Below are 22585 nucleotides of genomic sequence, written 5' to 3' on the forward strand. Positions count from 1 at the left end.
GCTCTTCAGATAGTTTGGGAATTAAGGCCTGGAAATCCCAGCCAGTGTGGTAAGCAGTCATAAATTCTGAAAGTTGATGTTCAATCACATACAGATATTCAAATTTCAGAATCATTGATGTAGGCCAATATTATCCACACTGACTGACAACAGGTCCTCTACAGACCATCCTTGTCAAGCCACTATGCCTGTGTAGAAGAGTATCCTACTGGGTTCCTTCATGATGTGATGACATATCACCAACATCATCTAAACAACTGAGGGCTTGGAGAGCTGGGATCCACCTACCTTCCAGGCCAAAACAACCCACCATATTTGTTATAACTTGTTTTGTAACCTGCAAATAAAAACCAACAGGGATGATCCAATTTGCTGCCTTGGATTGCTACCAAAATGCCCCGGCTGATCTGATGATATGTCAATAGGAAACATGCTTAGAAGTCATTCTACAGGAAATCTCATTTATAAGATGTTTTGAGCATGCATGAACACTGCATATGCTATAGACTAGAACAATTGAGACAAAGAAGTATTAATGAATACTTATCAGGAAAAGTAGAATAGAAAAGAACGGAAGCACTTTACTGTGTTTGTGGTAATTGGTCTTTCAAGGTTGTCTCCCACTGTTTTTAGGTTGGAGCTTTGGAAAGATAGTGCCCCATTACAGCATTGTAATAACCATCTTAATGCTTTTTTTAAAAAAGGAATTGAGGTAATCAATTTAAATACATGGAAATGTGTGCTCTGGGAAATGATTATCCCGAGAGGTGGACAAGGTGAGATTTTCAAGCTGGAGAGGGACTAGCTCAGGCATGAGCAAACTGAGGCCTGGGGGCCTGATGCGACCCCCTAGGCACTTACCTTAGGGCCTCCTCATTTCTCTGTCCTCTTGGCGTAAGGAAGTAGAAAGGACAGGGGACAAAGACACGCAACAACTGAGAGCCCTCTGGAGCTCTCTCAGCCACCGCATGTCTTGCCCTTCTCCTGGCAGAATGCTGAGAGGACAGGCCAAAGATTAGGGAAGGTAGAATTGGAGAGGAGGATCAGGGTAGTCACCACATGTCTTGTTTACCTCCCAGCAGCCCCATCTTTATGCCAGAAGGACAACCTGTGGATGACCCGGGCCCTGCCCCACCTCCTCCCCTCCCCACCCTATCCCAGGCCTTCCCTCTCCTGGGCCTGTCCCACCCATGGCATTCCCAGCCACCCTCCCTCCTGGCTGGGCCCACAATCTGGCCCCAAGGCAAAAATGTTTGCCTATGCCTGGACTAGTTACACAGAACTTGGAAGCAACTACAGCATTTTCCTGGAGTAATGAGATCCTCCACTCTTAGATAGCCAAAGTAGAAGAAAGGTATATTGACAAAAAGAACTCTTTTCAACAAGATAAGACTCAGGTACCTGCAGTCTCATTAGCATCAATCCTTTCCTCTTAGTTTGGGATTTTTAAAAGAAAAAATCTTGCTAAAGTCATAGATTCAATATAGCCAGTCTGTCCCTTTTGCCATTCTCCAAAGTAACAGCAATGTCATTTTCACCCACCCAGCTTTGTGGTAGCAGCTGTTCATCATCAAGAGTTTTTTTTGTTGTTAATTTGGCAGCAATCCACACCAGGAAGCAGCCAGTGTACATGAGGGCAGAATTTGCCTGGCACAGCCCCATCACAGTAAACGTGTGGGCAATGCCTGAGTTTTAATTGAATCTGGAAATGCCATGTGATTAATGTCACATCTTATATGATAATTCATATCAACACCAGCTTATGGCTAATTGTATATATAGTTTAAGTAAAGGAATACACACACTTAAACAATGCAGATAACCAAATGACACACACATCAATTTTTCTGATGCTACCTGTAACATATCACACTTAAATTGATGGATGCTGTTGCAACAACAGTTACATTTTAAAAGTTTTTTTAAAAAATGTTAGGGGAGGGTTTGCATTAAATTTTTGGATTTTTAATCAAAGATATTTTTTCTACCTATACATTTTCCTTTCCTTCCTTCCTAGCTTTTTATGTTTTAGTTTGTCTGTGAGGAAAGTCAAAGGTAATTGGGACTTCTCAGTTTAGAAAAGCAGTGGTTGCCTAGCAAAGTACAAAGTTGTGGAGCAATTCTTGGCATCTAAAAGATCCCATATTAAATACCTAGCAGTTATAGGTTAGGCTAGGGACATTTCCTATCTAAAATTATGAAGAATCTCAGTAAAAAAGATAGTGAACTGGATGGACCATTGGTCTGCACACAAGACGTTTTCAGTGTTCCTAAAAGATAGACAGGATTGGTGACCAACACAGCCTGGAAGAAGGAGGAGGAGGAGGAGGAGGAGGAGGAGGAGGAGGAGGAGGAGGAGGAGGAGGGGGAGGAGGAAGACAATGAGATTGCGGAGGTATTGGGAAATGTGAAAGATATAAGGCATCTCTCAAGCAAAGTAATCAGACTGGCAAGTCAGAAGCTGAACATCCACCAGCCCCATGTCCATCTGTCCGCACACTGTCTAGTGGAGACATATTTACAAAACATATTTACAAAAGTTACCTATAATTTAAAACAAGGCCTAGTGGAGGAGAGAGCCAGGAGAAGATAAAATGACAGCAGTGTAGAGTGATGGAGGAATTAAGAGGATGTGGTAAAGCAAACTCATACACACACAGAGGAAGTCTGCAGACATTCCAACTAGCAATTAGTGACTATAGCATGTAAGAGTTGCTAACTCTGATATAAACAGAAAAAAATGGCTAGCAGACTGTCCGAAAATAAACAGCAGGGAATGCTGTTAAGAGTGTGCAGACAAATCTACTATCAAACGAAGTGTTGTGGTGTTTTTGCTTCAAGTAAAATGTCTTCTCTTTCACTGTTAGCAAGTATAAGGAACACAATGTACTGAATACATTTAACTGGAAATAGAAGGACTTTTTCACATCTCAAAGAATGAAATTTGTTTAACTCATCTCAGCAACATAAGATTAAGGACACTTTTTCCAATTGGTTTTTTTTTTTTGAAGGACCACTCTCACACACATTCATACAGGGTAGGTCTAAAGCAGAAACAAGGAAAGAGTTATTTTATCAGGTCCAGTATCCATGATGGCCTTTGGATTCTGGAATATTTATTTATTTATTTATTTATTTCGTGTCAAAAGCATTGTACATTTCAAATAATGGAAAAAAAAGGAATCACAAGCAACTAAATAGTTTTGGACCAAAAGCGGGCAACAGCAACCGCATTGTCTGTAGCTTTAAACAACTCCACCTCCGTACATGAGGCAGGGCATTGTGGGCAAGCATACATATGCTGAGTTGTTTGTTCAGCTCCACAGTCACACAAGGTGGAGGATTCCTCCAGGTAGTGCCACCTTGCCAAGTTGTCTTTTGATCTGCCCACTCCGCTTCTGAGTCTATTCAGGGACTTCCAAGTTGCCCATTCTTGGTTTGCCCCTGGAGGAAGACCCTCTTGGGGGGTCATCCAGTTGGAATTGCCAGGTTTAGCTGCCCAGAGAGACACCCTTGCTGCTGCTGGAGGAACATCAAGAGGAGTGGTGGTTCTCATGAAGCCCTTCCTTGATTTGAGTCTGGTGGAAGGAGGGTGGTAGCCATGCAGTGGGTGGCTTTCACAATGTTCGACCTTTTTTCTCTCACCATTAGCAGCAACTTCCCGTCGCACGTCAGGAGGGGCAATGCCAGCTAATGGGGGACACGGAAAGAGCCTCCCCGAAGATTGAGTGAATTCAGTCGGGCGTCCCCTGGGCAACTTTCTTGTAAGCGGCCGATCTTTCCAAACCCAAAAGCATTGGATGAATGGATGAATTCTGGAATATGTTTTCTGTCTCTGCTCTATTTTCACTTTTTCAAAAGATTTTGCTTCATATGCATTCCACAACCTGATGTTCATTCAGGTAGAGAGAAGGATCTCTGATTGCTGGGGCAGAGCTTTCTAGGATACATGAAAAGTCTGGAAAGAGAAATCAGATGGACCTCCACTTTGTTAGAATGAAACTATTTTAATGATGGTATATATATTTGCCAGGTCCAAAATGGAAATATAGAAAGCAAAAACATGGAATGAGTTGACAACTGAGTAACTGTATAGTAGTGTTGATGAAATGCTTATAAAAACTGTGTTTCGAGGTCATGATTGACCCATTGTCATTAGGCATGGGATTGTCATTTTTTTAAATCAGAGTTTTCCAAAATGCTCATATGTCTTCACGCATTCAGGGTGTAGCTCTTGAGAGCCTATGGTTTAAATCCTTTATTCACCCATATTTTTTGTTGGTAAAAGAGAAGTTCTTTTCATTCCTCCACCTCTCCAAAAGGCAGCTTTTACACTCATTTGCTGATGGCTACAACTACATCCTTTTTCTATGCTTCATAATATATATACACACACACCAGTTGAATTTGTCTATAGCAAATGGTTGAGAATTTCATTAGGTTTATTTCTGATTTTTTAAAAATGCAATGCCACACGTTTTTTCGTTAAGTTTTAAAAATGAATGCAAAACTCACAAAACAAACCTGTGAATAGTTTGAATATATTTTGATACTCTGGATAATGAAATGAACATTCCTCTCTCTTAGTTTTATTGCCACTTCCCAAATTCCATCTTTATTTTCTTTCTACAGGTGGTGGTAGTGCTGGGGTTTTCACATGGAAATGTTTGTACACTTTGGTGTGTGTGTTTTTCCATTGTACCAACTTTAGAAGTGTTTTTCCCGAATGTGTGCATTTGTACACACATTGTCCTATTGAACCAAGTGGGAGTTTGTGTTCATTTTAAAATCATATGCATTTGTACTACACACATATTTTGCATGAAGTCTGCAAAGGGAAAGTGCAAAAAAAAAAGAATTTTGCAGTGGATCTGAAAGATGTGAACACTTTCACTAATAGCCTTAAGTAGCAGCAAACAGGATAAACAGTCCTCCCTTCTCTGTTTCCCTCCTCCTCTTTGGTTAACACACATTTATTTTTCATCCCTCCTCATGGACCGCATTTTCTGGATCAGATGTGATTTTGATCTTACAATTCAGGCATGCCTAAAGGAAGAAGATCACATGCCAGTGAAGTAGTGAATCTATTTGTGCATATTTTACACCAATTGTAGCCATATCTGTTTATTTCAGATTCTTAATTGGATAATTTGGTGCTGTGTCAAGCACTTTGATGAGTGCTCTCATGGGTTGGTATGTTACATCCCTAAGAGAACCTATCTTTAATTATTTAAGAGCCGTGAACATGTTTTGATTAAGGGTTGAATCTGTGGTGCCCATGGATTATTCATGTCACACCTTCTCTTTTGATACTTTCAGGAAAATTGTACTGCCATCTCAGCTCTTATGAAGAACATTTCACTCTTGTAAGCCTCTTGCGACTGCAGAAAGAAGTAAATATTTGTTTTTTAATATAGCTTTTGGAGCACAAGGGCAACTGTAGAGGACAAAAGAATGTAACATATCCTGTTCTTTCTGTTCTTTCTAACACATCAGAGAGCTGGATTCTGTGCTTGCTGGGCGAAAATATTCTAGTTGGGATTCATCTGTTAACTGTTGACAAGACTAGAAAAGAGGGAGAAGAGGCAGATGGGAGGAGGTAAAGGGAGGGGAAGAAGAAGAGAGATCATCGTTACATCACAGTTCTTTAGCTGGCATATAAATGCACAGCTAGAACTACACAGAAGGTACATTTGGAGTTATTATCTACAACAGCAGACCAAAAACATTCATGCCAGAAAGGGAACCTGCCAAATTACTATGGTAGCCATAATTTTGGATCCTTGAAAAGTATAGGCATCCGTTGTCTGAATTTTTAGAATATGCCATAGCCTAGCTTTTGCCAACCTGATTCCCTCTGAATGGATCAGGCTAGAAATTCTACCATTCCTAGTTAAAAGTCTTTTCAGAAGAAAAAAAACATTGCTAGAGACTGCTGGCTCTAACGTAATAATTAATAATAATTAATAATTACAGTATTTATATTCCGCCTTTCTCACCCCGAAGGGGACTCAGGGCGGATCACATTACACATATAAGGCAAACATTCGATGCCTTAACATAGAACAAAGACAAGACAAACACGGGGCTCTGAGCTGGCCTCGAACTCATGATCTCTTGGTCAGAGTGATTTGTTGCAGCTGGTTGCTCAACAGCCTGCTCCACAGCCCGGCCCCGTATCTTTTTATTAGTTCATGTATCTGTTGTTATATTTTTTCTTTTTCTTTAATGATGGAACCTAAACCCCCAAGAGATATGAAGCATTTGTCATTATTCTTGACTTCCTTAGCAATTTGTTTCTTCTTCTTTTTTTAAAAAAATAAGGAATGAAATGCATGCTCCAGGCAAAATGACCAAAGGTTTACCAGGTAGAATGGGCTTTATATACAGAAAAGCAGAATTTTGGTCAAAATTGTGAATTGCTTGGAAAAATAAAATTCGAAACCGGAAATCCACATATTAGCTAAAATGTGATGCAGTGATTCCTCCAGTGACAAGAACTTATACAGGTTCATTTTAGCAAACAGGAATCTCAAAAGGAAATAAGAATCTCCGTAGGAAAGTTAGGCTTAATAAGTTTGTGGCGAGTGCTGAAGAAACAATTATGTTTAAGGATAACGTTGATAAGTTAACAGAATCTTAAAATTGTAGAATTGGAAGGGACCAAAATGATCATATAGTTAAACTCACTGCAAACACAACTAAAGCATTTCTGTCAGGTAGCCATCCAAATTCTGCTAAAGATACCTCCAATAAAGAACATGACCATTACTTCTCAATGGTTTCCTATTTATTATCAAACAACTCTTATGCCAAAATGTTCTCCCTAGCCAGAATCTCGAGTTAAAGATTAAAATCATTTGGCCTGGGTTCTGTCTTTTTGAGCAACACCAAATATGTTTGCTCTATATTTCCAGGATAACATCTTTAGATTCTGTAAAGAAGAAAGATGGGATACAAATAAAACAAACAAATAAATATATTCCACCTGGCAACTCTTTGATGGTTATCATATTAGTCTCCCCTTTCTTAGAATGAACACATCACAAATGCTGCTTTTGCTCCTTATTCAGCCTTGAATATGTTTTAATGGTTTTTAACAGTGAATTTTTAAATACTGTTTATATTTAAATTCTGTTTTAATGTTTGCATATTTCTATATTTTAAATTGTTTGCTAAGTCTTTTATGTTAAGCCGCTTTGAGTCTCCTTCAGGAGAGATAAAGCGGGCTATTAATAATAATAATAATAATAATAATAATTATTATTATTATTATTATTATTGTAATTATTATTATTGACACAACAACATTGTATGACACAGCAAACAAGATAGATATGCTGGATTTTGTATCACAAAATCACAAGTCGAACACTTCCCAAGCGTCTAGGACTGTGTGATGTATTTTCAGATGATGCGTGCAGATCCCAGTAGGGTGGCCTTTTGCAGTTGGCAGATCGTAATTTTGTCAATATCTATTGTTTCCAAATGCCAGCTGAGATCTTTTGGCACGGCACCCAGCAGGTCCAACCAAGCCAGAGAGGTCTCAGCTGAGGAGTGGAACTAAGAGTCACCCTAAGCTGAGTCTGAGAGAGAGCTGCTTCCCCATGACAGTTGATGTGTGCCAATAGGTGTTAACAACAACAACAACAACAACAACACTCTGAGGAAGACCCAATCATTTTAAAAGTTGGTGAGCTACAAGGGGTTGAAGTGCCCTCTGTGTTTGGCGATTTTCACCCCCCAGCCCAAAAACTGAGCCCGGGGGGGGGGGGAGCCTTGGAAGCCCTCCCATTGCAGCCAATAGTCTGAAAATTTTCAATTTTTTTTCGTAAGCCAGACAAAAATTCTGTTTGTATAGACGCCCCATTTTGTTAGCGGGAACAAATACAAAGATGAGATGACATGAGTGAAATTACACAAAATGAACAGCAATTCCATACAAAAGCACAACACTACTATAGGGCTGATCAAAGCTCTGAACACAATGCCCTGTGAGAAGTGGCTTCAAAAGATGGCTATGTTTAGCCTGCAAAGAGAAGGTTGAGAAGAGACATGATAGCCCTGTTTAAATATTTGAAAGGCTGTCATAAGGAAGCAGAAGCAGGCTTGTTCCCGGGGAGATTAGGCAGGCCCCTACCCTCCTCTCCTTTCGGACGAGCCTGAAGACTTGGCTCTTCCGGGAGGCTTTTGGTGACTGATCTTTGTATGATCGACCTGTTGTCCATTATAGTGAATGCCTTCCCCAGTATTATAATGGTACTTTATACCCATTACAGCTAACCTCCTTCCCTTGATGACATGATTTATTTGCACTTTTAGCACTTTGGCCTAGATTCTTTGAACCTATCCATGATTTTAACATTTTATCTTGTATGTGATTTTTATGACTTGCTTTTATTGTCTGATTATTGGTTTTATTGGTTTTATTGTTTTGTTTTATTGTTCTGTTCAGGGAGATGGGGCGGGGTTAGGTCTCAGAGCAATGGTTCCAAATTGCAGGGAAGGAGATTCCACCTGAACATTAGGAAGAGCTTCCTGACCGCAAGAGCTGTTCATCAGCATAACACTTTGCCTAAGATTGTGGTAGAAGTTCCGTCCTTGAAGGAGGTTAGATGGCCATCTATTGGGGGTGCTTTAATTATGCGTTTCATGCATGGCAGGGGGTTAACTGAATGGACAATGTGGTCTCTCCCAACTGTATTATTCTTTTTTAAATGATATTTCAGTCCTACTGTACACACAGTAATGGTAACCATAGCCTTTCTAAAGTCCCTAAATATCCCCAGTGTTCATGTCTGATTTCATGCGGAATCATTCAATTGAAATTGTTGTACCATACGCTGTGTGATCAGAAAATGCATAGTGCATTTATCCAAGAGTAGAAACAATAGAGTTGATGATAACCATTTGTCCATCTGGAAGAATATTTTCAGAAATGATGATTTGCACCTGATGCACCTGAAGGGTATTCACTAGCAGAGATAATTAGGCTGCTCCAAACTGTCTTGTAGTTGACAAGGAATATTTTACCCAAAGGCTGCTTAGGGGGCTACTTGTTTTCTGCCAGCTTTCTAACAGTACCTTCAAGTGAAACTGATGATGACAGCTGACATCATGTCTTTGAGTATATGTCAATTACTGTGTAAATGTAACAAGCAGGGAAATGCTGGTGGCTATATAATCAATACCTATGCTTGTATCAAGTTATTTGGGTCCCGATAGTTTATTAATTAGGCTGATCAGCAGCACCTCTGAAGAGAAACAAAAAGGCACCTACTCATAGTACTGATTGAGATAGATAATATTTGTTTCAAGCACCAGTATTTTTTTGGGAAAAGGCTGAAGACAGTTTATCAAATGGGAACCACCCATACTGAGAACTATATTTTTCAGTACAAGCTACTGGCTCTTGTATTATTATTATTATTATTATTATTATTATTATTATTATTATTATTATTATTTAATAATAACTAGAGAAGTGTCCAGATCAGTAATCTTTTGCTTAGATCAGGAATAATAGAATTTGGGTCTCCAGTGTCAAAAGCCTGGAAATACTCATTTGCTTGACAATCAGTTGTCAATTAATAAGGATTAGTCTTATGAGAATGTATTGTGCAGCATATAGAATTCTGGATAAAACTTCACTCTTGCTGATGAAATGTAATAGTGTCTGCTGAAAAATGAATTGGTGCAAGCATCCATTCAACCATGGGCTATGATCTTGTCAGATCTGCTAAGATAGACCATTTTATGCCTTTCTGAAAAATTGCCAGAAGTATGATAAGTGCCTTTCATATGCCACTAAAATGACCTTCAGTGTCACTGCTTTGGCATGAGGAAAACAAGTTGGGTATCATGTTGGTTGGACTATGCAATATCCCACGACATATGTGAAGTAGGACCATTTGATCTGTTTCAGTGACAGTATCCCTGTTTGGCTTGAGCACTTGGAGGAAGGAATATGGCTACACACATTAGCACGTAGCCTTTAGTTTCATGTCTAAGTGTTGAGCTTTGCCAACAGAAGTCAATCTCCCCATTCACTGCTCTCAGACCTGGCAGGCACTGCTGATCACTGCTTCACACAGTGAGCCAAATTGCTGAAGAACCTTCCATGAAGAGCCTTCAGGATCTGGATTGATTTCATCCAGTCAGTCTGCCCACAAGATCCTCCTGTGCACAAAGGTGACAGGTATGTTTACATTTTTGAAAGGATGTCATATTGAAAATTGAGCAAGCTTGTTTTCAGCTTCTCCAGAGACTAGGGCATGGAATAGTGAATACAAACTACATGGAAATAAATTGTACTAAAACTTCAGGAAAAACTTCCTAATTGTAAGAGATCAATGACAGTGGAATATGATGATTCAGAGTGTGATTGAGTGTTCTTTTCTGGAGGTTTATAAGCATGTGCTAGATGACCATCTGTTGGGAGGGCTTTGTGTATTTCTGCATGGCGAGGGTTGGGCTGGATGGTCTATTCCACCTCTGTGATTCTCCGATTCTGTGACTCTTCCTATCTCTGATGCTTTTCTTGAGCAACAAAGTTCACCAGATTTTTGCATGTCCTGTCATTCTGGTGCCCCTCTTCATTGATTGTTCTGTAGTCCTGATTCCTTGTTCATCTCAGTTTCTGCTTCCTGGGTCATGCTCCATCCTTTATTTCTCTGGTTTTGAGCCCCTGTCCTTTAAACAGCAGCATTCAAGACAGGGCTATTACAAAAGGAACAATAAGATCTTTTTAATAACGCCTAGTTATATTACTAAACAAGCAAACAAGAACAACACCAATGAAGCAACCTATAGGATTCTGGGTTGAAGCACTATGCATTTCCCCCAGGTGAATGGAAGTTGAATTACTATTCAACCTTGAGTAGCATATTCTTGGAATAGCCATGTTTTCCCTACTTTTTTGGGGGGGGGGGGGGCTTAAAATTAAGAACGGGAGATGTAGAGAAAGGATGCAAAGTTCATAAGTGTAAAATAATGTCCTTTGGACCAATTCTCTCACACAGTTATATGTGACTAAACGATTGCATATCTTTCTTGGGGAAGCTGTGTAGTTGTATCCATTCCTTTCTCTCCAGAGCCAGCTAACTCCACACTCCTTTCCTATTTACACTTTTTCATCATAAGTGCCCAACATGTCTTTTCCAACGGAGCACTCAACAGCTACATTAGGCTACAACCATGGCCATTCTTAAACCACAGGACCAAAGGTGGAAGTACTATACCAATACATCAGAAGGGTTCTAGTTGCAGGAGGCCATTTTTAGAAATAGAATACACAGAATATAGCAGTTCCTTGTAATGTGGATGATGATGTGTGTATGAGTGAGTGAGTTCTACAACCACACAAAGAAGCACGGAATATTGTAAAATTTGGCAGCCCTCTTCAGATGATCCGACACAACTAATATTCCATCTGGGAAATTTCTCTGAAAAACAGACAACACCTCTTGGGAAAATTGGAAATGGCAGCACAGGAAAGCAGCCTACTAATGGATGGCCTTCAACAGAATGTGAGCGTGTTAGCAATAACTCCTGGCCAAAGTCACATTTGAAACAGCAATCTAGAGGTGAAAATCTCAATATCCCCCTGCAATCTCCTGAGCCATCTGGTCAAGTTGATGGATTTACTTCCATGTTTCTCAGAAATTAACTATATTCACTAGAGAAAGAAAATCCAAATAAACCTGCCTTTTCTTTTCTTTTTCTTTCCCCAAGATAGCCTGCCTTTTGCCTCTTTGATAAAAGGAAAATGCCATTAACGGTGATTAACATTTCTTAATAATCGCAACAACAGTAATCATAAGAACAACATCAGGAGACACACTTCTTCCAAATAATCTTCAAAATATCAACACAAAAGAGATTCTAAGGGAAGGAAATTCCTTTGGGGAAAGTGACTGAAAATTTTCAGCGGCTATTTTGGTTTGTAATTTTCTGTATGAGGATAAGAGATCAAAGAGACATTAAAGGGAGATGCAAGCTTCCTTGTTCTAAGATCACTCATCCTTTGCTAATTTGTCCCACGATATAGAGTGCAGTACCTTTAGAAACATCTTAAACAGATTAAAATTATATTTTGAAATGAGTTCAACTTGAGCTTTATGAGCTGCAAAAGTGCAAGTTAATTAGAAATGTAGTATTAACAGGAGACATGAAGAAATAAGCATACTGAAAAGGCAAAATAACAAAAAGAGAGAGATCACCTTAAGCACCAATTCATATACAATGTAATCACTCTTCTCTTTGATTCATTACATATGCTGCCTTTGAGTCTGAAACATCAATAAAGAAAGGGGCACTCACTAACTTGCTTCCTACCTGAAACCCCAAGCTCTTTGCATAATTTTTCTCTTAAAATATCAAAGCCCCTGGGACTCATCTGAGCATCTGGGCAAAGGTTTAAGACCTCTAGTGCTGCTACAAAGCAAAGTTTATTTTGAAATTGGGACAAAGAAGTGCTAGCTTTGAAGCAAGGGGATGGACAGTGAAATTCTAACAGGCAATTCTGAACACTTTTATTTCAGAACAAAACTGATTCTACTCAGCTAGAGATCTCACATGGGAGAATATGGAGAGGATCATGCAATCAGAATCTTGGCATTGAATTTCATGATGGGCAAAGATGGTGGGTTGTACCAACTCTTGAAAAGTCTGTCTGTCTCACTCTGTCTCTGTCTCTGTTTCTGTCTCTGTCTTTCTGTCTCTCTCAAAATTTACTTTACTTACTTACTTAGGTGATGACTTTTAACCCAAGGATGATGGCCCTCCAAGTGTAATATCTTGGTGGTGGATGCATAGGTGGCTTTAGAGACCTATTCTTGACCTGCATGTTCTTCCCCAGTGAAGACATCAGTTTCCAGATAGAAGGTGGTCCTGGTTAGGGTTGGGCTTGATGTGTTTTCCTTTTGGCATGTTTCTCCCTTAAGCCCTCAAATCGTGCCCCTTCGAATTCTGCAGCACTGCTGGTCACAGCTGACCTCCAGTTAGAGCGCTTAAGGGCCAGGGCTTCCCAGTTCTCGGTGTCTATGCCACAGTTTTTAAGGTTGGCTTTAAGACCATCTTTAGATATATTTTCCTGTCCACCAACATTCTGTTTCCCATTCTTGAGTTGGGAGTATCATAATTGCTTTGGGAGATGGTGATCAGGCATTCGGACAATGTGGCCAGTCCAGCAGGGATGATGGCATAGGAGCATTGCTTCAGTGTTGGTGCTCTTTGCTTCTTCCAGCATGCTGACATTTGTCCACCTATCTTCCCAAGAGATTTGCAGGATTTTTCAGAGGCAATGCTGAGGAATTGAGTGTGACGTCTGTAGACAATTCATGTTTTGCAGCTGTATAGCAGGGTTGGGAGGACAATAGCTTTATAAACTAGCACCTTGGTATAGCTACGGGTGTCCCGATCCTCAAACACTCTCTGCTTCATTCGGAAAAATGTTGCACTCATACAGCTCAGGCGGTGTTGTATTTCAATGTCAATGTTGACTTTTGTGGAAAGGTGGCTGCCAAGGTAGCAGAAATGGTCAACGTTTTCTAACATTACACCATTAAGCAGAACATACCCTGACGTGGGTCTGTGTAAATAGTTCAACCAGTTCTGAGATGGAACTGGGCACAACTATTTTCACTGCAATCTCATGATTCCTCCACGTGGGCATTGTGGAGAGACAAGATGGCACGTTCTGTCCCCTTCCCATCTCCAGCTGTTTCTAGCTGTCAACTGACTTGATGCCAGCCAGGGAGATGAGATAACCAGGGAAGGGAGATGGGAGAGGAGAGCAATTCCTACTTTTGCCCACTCCTTCATCATCCATCACTCTAGCAAATGTCACTGTGGATGACAGTACACTGGTAGGACCCATGCCACATCCAGTGATTTCTAAGACAAGGAGAACAAGAAGGGATTGTAAGATTGACCATCAAGTGGCTCTGAACTGAGTTCAGTGCCACTAGGTGGCTGGGAGTTTCTTGTGTATCCACAGTGCCTGTATGTGCGCGTGCCTGTAAGAACAATCCTGGAGCCTATATGGTGTATGCCAAACAGGATCAACCCCCGGTTAGTACATCAATATAAACCTGCCCCTAACTACTTGTCCCACCGGGGAGGATACAGCAGAACTGATCATTCAGTCCTATACAAAAAGGTCACCTTATGCTGGAGTCAGTTTGGAGGCACATAACAACAAAAAAAAACCTTAGACATTGGCTAGCATTTCGGGTGTTGTATCAGATGACGTGTTATGTAAAAGACTCCACTTTGAATAGTGCATGAATGGGAACTAAATTTTGTTGATTTTTTTTTCCAGCAGAAGGGTTACCCAAGGTTTGGGGAGATGTAGAAACTATCTTCAGGGACCCATGTGTGGATTGTAGGCCACAATTTCCTCAGATGTGACCAACAGAATTTTACTTTTCCAAGTTAAAGCAGAGGAATCTTTCTCATTTCCTTCTCTTTCATTTAGGCTGAAATGGAGACATGCTGCATGGTCATGCTGGTATCATCAGGGGGCCAATCAGAGGAGCAGTCCTGCCTTGCTGAAAGTGCCTCCTTCTAGGCAGGAACAGTTGGGTTTGAAAGTGTCTACTTATGTAGCTGTTTTATACCTCTCAAGACTTGAGAGAAATCTTAAGCATAATCTACAAATGCAGAAATTTTTGAAGCTTAAGCAGCTTCAGATTCATATATCTGAAAAAACATGCATAGGCAGTGGGTAAAATACGTATATGATGGGACTTTTGCATTCAAAAATTTTGAATCCACTGATTTAACCATCCAGAGCCTGAACAACCATGGATTTTGGTGTCCACACTGAGTCCTGGAACCAGCTCCCAGCAGATACCAAGGGTCCACTGTATTAGGTTAAACATTTGAACAAATGTGCACATTAAGAATATGTGCATACTTTTTCAGGGATTACAGGGCAAGAAAAAAGGCTTGCAACCTTTTGGAAAGAATGTGCGGATAGAATATAGAGAGTCACCATAAATCCAAAACAACTTGAAGCATACACAAGAACACCAACAAATTCAATGTTACAACATCATTGAAACTCCCTGGGTATCCTTAGTCAACTCACAGTCTTTCAGCCTCAGAGTGAGGCAATGGCAAATTTCATGTGAAGAAATCTTGCCAAGAAAAATCCACAATAACTTAACCTTAGAGGAAGGACTTTGCGTCAACAGTAGTGGCAGTTTCAGCATCTCTTCCAACAGCAGTAGTTTGCAATTTCTTCAGAACTTGACATCCATACCTCACCACTACCAAGTTTCCAAGTGGCGATAGGCACATGAGGAACAGAAATCCCAACTGTAGTGTGCCCAGCTTCAGGAGTTGCTTCATCTGTCCTGGCCCTGCCTTATTCATTGGTCGCAAGCAGTTAGCTAAGCAGCAATTTTAGAAAACAAAATTGTCCTGCTACAACTGCAAGAGGTCAGGGAACCTTTTAAGCCCAATTTCTCCATTTGTAGAAACCATATTGCCAAGCTCGAGGGGAAATTATTTTTTTCCTACCAAGCATTTTCTAAAAGATGAAACAATAAATTGTTGAAGTTATTGTGAGCAAGCATAGTTATAAATATTTTATGGTAACTAACTACACAATAGTTGTCTGTCTCTATGGCACCTTTTTGCAGCACAAAAGACTCATTAATCATCTTTATTTCCAGCCATAAACTGATTTGGTTCTTATGGAACTTCCATATGGTTGAGCAGAATTCTGCCGAGATGTGTCAAATTAGCCCAGATTGTATGTTGCTGAAAACACCATTTTCTTCCATGAAATTATTATATGACTACAAGATGCTATAAACCCTCTTCCATTTACAAATACTGTAATACTGTTTTATTTCACGGACAACCTAAACATTAATTGTGGGTTTTTGTGATCATGAAACAGCTGGTGAATTTGGATTCATTTCCTGGGTTAGGACACTTTTGCTTTCTCTATTCTTTTTTTTCCCCCCCTCCCCAGAGAGAATTTTTTTTAATCGTTATTTTATAATACATAATCATAATTACATTTTCCTTTTCCATTCCCTTCTCCCTCCCCCACACCCACCCCACCCCCTCCCTGTTGAAAACGTAAACCTTATTTTCTTGTTACATGAGCCTTCTTTCCATTCTTTCCAGTTTTTTCTTCCAACTTTCGTCATATGGTTTAACAATCTGTAACCATCTGCTAAATGGAGTCCATATTTCTTTAATTTTCTTCTGTTTGTCTGACCATGTTTTTTTTGTTTCTTATAATGTCCATAATATCCAGTTGTATTTGATCCCATATATATTCATGCCATTTTTCAAGTGTCCATTTCTTTTTATCCTTCCACCCCCACGCTATTACTGCGTGTGCGGCTCTAAACATTATCATCATTAAGTCTTGGTCTTGGTCCTTAATTCTTCTATCCCCATATATCCCTATTAACAGAATTTGCATATTTATATCAAATTTGGTTTTAGTATGTAATTCAACCTGGGAAATTTGTTTCCAGAATTTTTTTATCTCTTCACATTCCCACCATAGATGAGAGTACCATGACTCCCTACTCCCACAATGCCAACATTTGGGATTTAAACCCTGAATCATGTGTGCCAGCTGAATTGGTGTTCTGTACCATTTCGTAATTATTTTCAGTTCTAATTCCTTATATTTGTCTATTTTTATTTTATTTAAACCATTGACTATCTTTTCTATCTTTTCTTTTCCTAGGCCCCCTTCCTTTTCCCACTTGTTTTCCATTATTATATACATAGACTCCTTATCTTCTATCATTCTTCCATATATTTTATTTAATCCTTTTTTTACCACCAAGTCTCTCTTTTAATATCTTGTCTATTATATTTTCTCCCTCATTACTTTCTTCCTTCTTGATTTGTTCCCAGATACCTCTTAGTGTTAACCAATTTATCCCACCCCCTGCTTTCTCTATTCTTGTGTCTATCTAGTCTATTGTCTGGATCCCTGCTAGTAGTCTAAAATAATCCCATATACTGAGTATAAGGTGATATACAGTTAATTGACCTTTGTTTACTAAAATGCATAATAATGAATAAATGAATAAAATAAAAGGAAATCCTTCATGTTTTAGTACTGGGCTAAATACCCTCCCCTTAGAAGTCCAATTGGTACGAATTTTGACTTCATTTCAGTGACAACATAAAGCATAGCTATTTCTTAGTCTTCAGTGCCAAATTGGATTTATCTAGTTTGTACATGTACATTTTAAAACATTTATTATGTTCTAAGTTAATTGTATTTTTTAATATGTTTGAAGAAAATAATTTTAAAAAATCCAGGCAGGGCAGTTGCAGTGCGGGTGCTCCTTCTGTGCACCATCTTGTGGGGCTCCTCCTTCCCACATTCCCTGCACCTTCTCATGCTCTCACCATGCTTACGGGGGCCCAGCCAATTAGGGTGAGCTGCATAGCTCTCTCTGATTGGCTACAGAGGGTGGACCTGAGTAAAGTACAAATCCCAGTGCTGCTGCTTCCCCAGCTCAGTTGTCTTCAAGCTCCCCCTGCCCTTCCCTTCTGTTTTGTTATTGTTTTGTTCTGTATTCATGCCATTGCCACAACCTGGGTATGGTTGGCATCTAGTTCTGCCTTGTCCTTCCCAACTGGAAGGAGTATCCAAGTGTCCAGTGGGGGACATTGTAGTGCAGGGTACTAGGTGTAGTGCTGGATAGGAGCCTGCACCATGCCCCCTCTCCCCCAGTCATCTCCTGCCATTTCAGATTGCTGGAATCATGTGAATTCATTCGCAGGCTCCCATTGAGGTGTCATTAAACTAGCACTGAGGCTGTCCTACACTGTGATCCAGAACTCATGTATGGCTGCCAATCCTGTTTTAACTGTAATCAATAAATCAAGTTGTGGCCTTTTTATCTCAAAGTATCTGTGCGTGACTGGTTTTGTTAGGTTGGGTGGTGCATAAAATTGCTTTCATTATAACCATCCTGATATCTTTAGAGACTGAGTGGAATCTAAATATAGTTAAGTAAACAGGCAAACAAAGAAATAAATGCAGCAATCAATATTGAGGCCTTTATTTTACTTTCTGTTATTTATGACATCATTTTACCATAAGTGCAAAGCTAGAGGACAGAAGGCCACATTGTCCGAAAGCTGGATCATCATCTCCCAAAGCAGTTACGATATTCTCAACTCAAGAATGGAAAATACAATGTTGGTGGCCAACAAAAGAGATTTAAAGATGGGCTTAAAGCTAACCTTAACAACTGTGACACAGACAGTGAGAACTGGGAAGCCTTGGCCCTCATGTGTGGAAGTGGAGGTTAGCTTCTATCAACAGTGCTGTAGAGTTTGAAGAGGCACAAATAGAGGTGAAAGAGGGAAACATGTCAAGAGGAAGTCACATCAAGCCAATTCAGCCTTCCATCTAAAAACTGATATCCTCACTGCATGAGGCAGTTCAACCATTAGGGAGTTAAGTGGCCGCTTAAGGCACCATCCTCTAGGGGGCGCTGTTGAGGCACCTCCGCCCAGGCTGTGGCTGCAGAGGCAGGAAGGCCATGCCTGGGCGGAGGTGCCTCAACGGCGCCCCCTAGGTGCCCCCTAGAGGATGGCGCCTTCAGCTACCATAGAGGCACCTCTGCCCAGGTATGGCCTTCCTGCCTCCGTGGCCTGGCCTGGCCTGGTTGGAGGCCAGGCTAGGCTGAGGAGGCAGAAAGGCCTCTTACCTGTTGCTGGGGCCTTTGGTGACCCGTTCATCTCATTGTTCCTTGGCTTGGCCCTGCTGCCTGCCTCGGGACGGGTTGCCAGAAGCCTCGGCAGCAGGTAAGAGGCCTTGGCACATGCACAGTGGTTGGAGAGGGCGCCCCACCCATCTCATTCTTCCTAGGCTCAGTGCCTGCAGCCTTCCTGCTGCCGCCACCTTCCTGCCACCTTCCTGCGGCCTTCCTGCCGCTGCTGCCGACGCCTTCCCACCGCCAACGCCGACATGGCCTTCCTGCCACCATCGCCGCCGTGCCCTTTCTGCCACCTTGGCAAGTGGGGTTTTATATATCTGTGGAATGTCCAGGATAGGAAAAAGAACTCTTATTTGTTGGAGGCAAATGTGAATGTTTCAATTTGCCAGCTTAATTAGCATTTACTGATCTTACAGATTCAAATCCTGGCTGTTTCCTCCCTGGGGGCATCCTTGGTTGGGAGGTTTTAGCTGGCCCTGATTGTTTCCTGTCTGGATTTCCCGTTTTTTTTTCAGTGATTGGTTGGGGGGGGGGGCAAAATTCTGTTCGCTTACACTTAAAAATTACCTTGGGCCGGCTCTGCTCACTGCAAAAGGACATACAGATAAAGGATAAGTCTCTACAATCACCTACAGATCCACTGCCAAGACCCTACTCTTGGAAGGCAATCATACTCGGCTGTGAGTGATAGCCATCACTGCCAATGATGATGATGATGATTTACTTCTGGCCCACTAGAATCCTAAGTGGCATTTACCATTGTCTTTCAAGGAGTACCTTTTCCCTCTGCCAGCTAATACTGGCTTCTAGACACCTTGAGCAAACATTTCTTGTCACAGCACATTAATCACCTTCATCCAATGCTGAGTGGGTATGGTCAGTGGAGGGCCATATTCAAAATTTCCTCTGCTGCAAGCTACTCTTACATGGAACTCAATGCAATTTACTTCTGGGTAAGAGAGAGAGAGTGAGTGAGTGAGCAAATGAGTGAGTGAAACTTTGTTGTATTTATCTGCCCTCAGGTAATTTCCCACTTATGGCAACCCTAACGCAAACTTGTCATAGAGTTTTCTTGGCAAAATTTGTTAAGGGTGGGAGGGTGCCATTTTTTTCCTCAGAGGCTATATGACATGCTCATGGTCATCCAGGGACTCTCCATGGCTGAAAGGGGATTTGAAAACTGGTCCCTAGAGTCACAGTCCAACACTCAAACCTGTATTACACCATGCTGGCTCTCTGAGAGAGAGAGACATATCTCCCTGTTTTTTTCTTTGCAGTTTCTTAGCTGTTCTTTTTGGGTTTTTTCTTCAGTGTGAGACTAGCAGCACAACTATGTAGCATGTGCATTTCAATGCCCATTTTGTCAAAAAGCATTGTTCACAAACCTTTAATTTTTTTCCATATTTGTATTTCTAGTGGCACTGCACCCTTCCCTGCTCCCTCCCTCCCTTCTTTTCTTAGCCAAGATGAATTTTTATGTTCAGGTATCTATTTTAAGATATTCAAAAGAATTTCCTTAGCAGGATTTAATCTATAACATCCCTCATGTCCTACTTTTGTTGTGTGTGACTCAGCGATTCACTCTTTTAAGGTAGAACGTATAACATGATAAGACAAGAAGACTTGCCAAGGAAACTATTAATGGAGCCTTTCTGACTTTAAGATTTGCCTTCATTCAGTAATAGGAAGAGCTGTCAGTTTTGTACTTTGTCCTATTTATGTGTAGGAAGCTGGGATTGTGCAAAAGTCTTTTAGTTTTTTAAATTTCTCATCTTTCATAGAGAATGAGCCCACTAGCTTTACTAGGGAGGACAATCTTCAAATTATATAAGCAAGTGGTTGTCTATACCAATCAAATGCAACATTGACCCTATATATGTCAATTTCCAGAATCTGTGACCATTGGTCATGCAGTCTGCAGTGTCTGAATGTAAATGTAACAAGTAGCACAGTGCAATGTCCTCTTTTGCTTCAAAGGTCTTTGGCAAGAAATCTTCACAGCAGACAGGAGCAAGAGTCTTTGGCAAAGAGGCTTACAGTGTAAAGGAACAAGAGTTTTGGCAAGAAGTCCTTTGCAAAACCAATCTGGAGCTGTAGCACGGAGACCGGAACACAAACGCATCAAGTAGGTCAGTTGTAGCTAGTGCTGACTTCTGGCTTCACTGCTAATTTATAGCAAGGTCTGATTGATCAGCTTTTTTGCCACGATTCTAACTGACCTTCTTCTTTCTTTTTTTGCCCTTTGCTATTTTTGGAACATAAGGACTTGTAGTATATCTTTTGCCCTTTGCCATTTTTTGAACATAAGGACTTCTAGTATATCTTTCTCGCCTTCTCCTTCCTCCTCAACACTTGGCCCCAAATCCCCTCTTCAGTCTCCTGTTCCACCTCCTCCTCAGAAGCAGAAGTGTAGTCCACAACATGCAACTCCTTTTGCTGAATCCTGAATAATGAGGAAAACTGGGATAATTTATATCAGATTGCATTGAATTGGTTCAGAGGCTTAGGAAAGCAATTCTGAAGTTATAGGATGTCAGGAGGGGGGAAAATGTGGCCATGAGAGGGAAGTTTCTGAAACCAGCCCAGATTGCCAAATTCTTTAAGGGGAACACTGGAATCATTGGGCAGATCTCACCATTTATACTGCTAGCCATAATAAATGAAATATAAGTCACTGAGTCTTACTAGTTATTTTCTAGTGGAACAATATTAAAAGGTGCTGTCTTTAACTAAATTTAACTAAAATTTATAAACTACATGTTATCAGATATTTTAATTAATTTTTAATGAAATGTTTATATGTGCCTAGAGCAACAACAAAATAATCTTAACAAAAAGAGAAATTCATAGTAGTTTTTTTGGTTCCAGGATCCAGATTGTTGAGTCCAAATTGGGCTCAAAACTAAAAGAGGTTGCTCTACACAACCCTAGTACAAACTATTCAGGGATTGCCAAAGGATGAGAGCCATTGGTTCATACAAAAAGATAATCTGGTGATCCTGGACTTCAACTGTACAATACTATTTATGCATAGCTACCCTAAGGTTAGTCCTAACTGGGTAAAATAGAATGGTTTTTATTGTCCACCACTCTGAGATCTCTGAAAAGAGGGTGGGATAGGAGATTCTATCTATCTATCTATCTATCTATCTATCTATCTATCTATCTCTCTATTAGTGTTGTGCATTCATGTGCAATTGCTGTTCGTTTTGTGTAGTTTCATTCCTGTCATCTCATTTTCATATTAATGTCTCGCTAACGAAAAATGGGCCCCTACATGACATGAATTTTCATCTGGCTAATGAAAAAAAAAAAATTTTTTTTGGACCATTGGCTGCAATGGGAGGGCTTCTGAGGCTTACTCCCCAACTCAGTATTTGGGCTGGGGGGGGGGTGAAAATCACCAGACATGGAGGGCATTTCGACCCAAGCCAAAGGAAAGCAGGGCAATAGAAGGCCTGGGGAAGTGAGGCCCTGAGCTGGAGGCACAGAAGTAGGCCTCAGGGGCAAGAGCCCTAAAGAGGGCCTGGTGTAGCCCTCTCACCAGGAGAGGGCCGAGGCTTGGGCCGGAGGCCCCAAATAAGCTTCAAGAGAAAAGCGATGGTTATTTATTATTTAATTATATATTAATATTTAATTATTTATTATTTTAAAGGCCCCGTAAGACCAAAGCAACCCTCCCAATGTAGCCAGGAGGCAGGAAGTGCCCCAGCAAGGGCCAGGAGTGGGAGGAAGCCCAGCTATTTACCTGTATATGTTTGCAAAGCAATAATACAGTGTTCAGTTGAAACTGGATAGAGTGGCTTGTACGTACTGCAGAAAACAATCATCATGTGAGCAGAATAACTAAAAGAGGGAAGCTA

This window comes from Anolis carolinensis, chromosome 2 (assembly GCF_035594765.1).
Source record: "Anolis carolinensis isolate JA03-04 chromosome 2, rAnoCar3.1.pri, whole genome shotgun sequence".
NCBI classification, from domain to species: domain Eukaryota; kingdom Metazoa; phylum Chordata; class Lepidosauria; order Squamata; family Dactyloidae; genus Anolis; species Anolis carolinensis.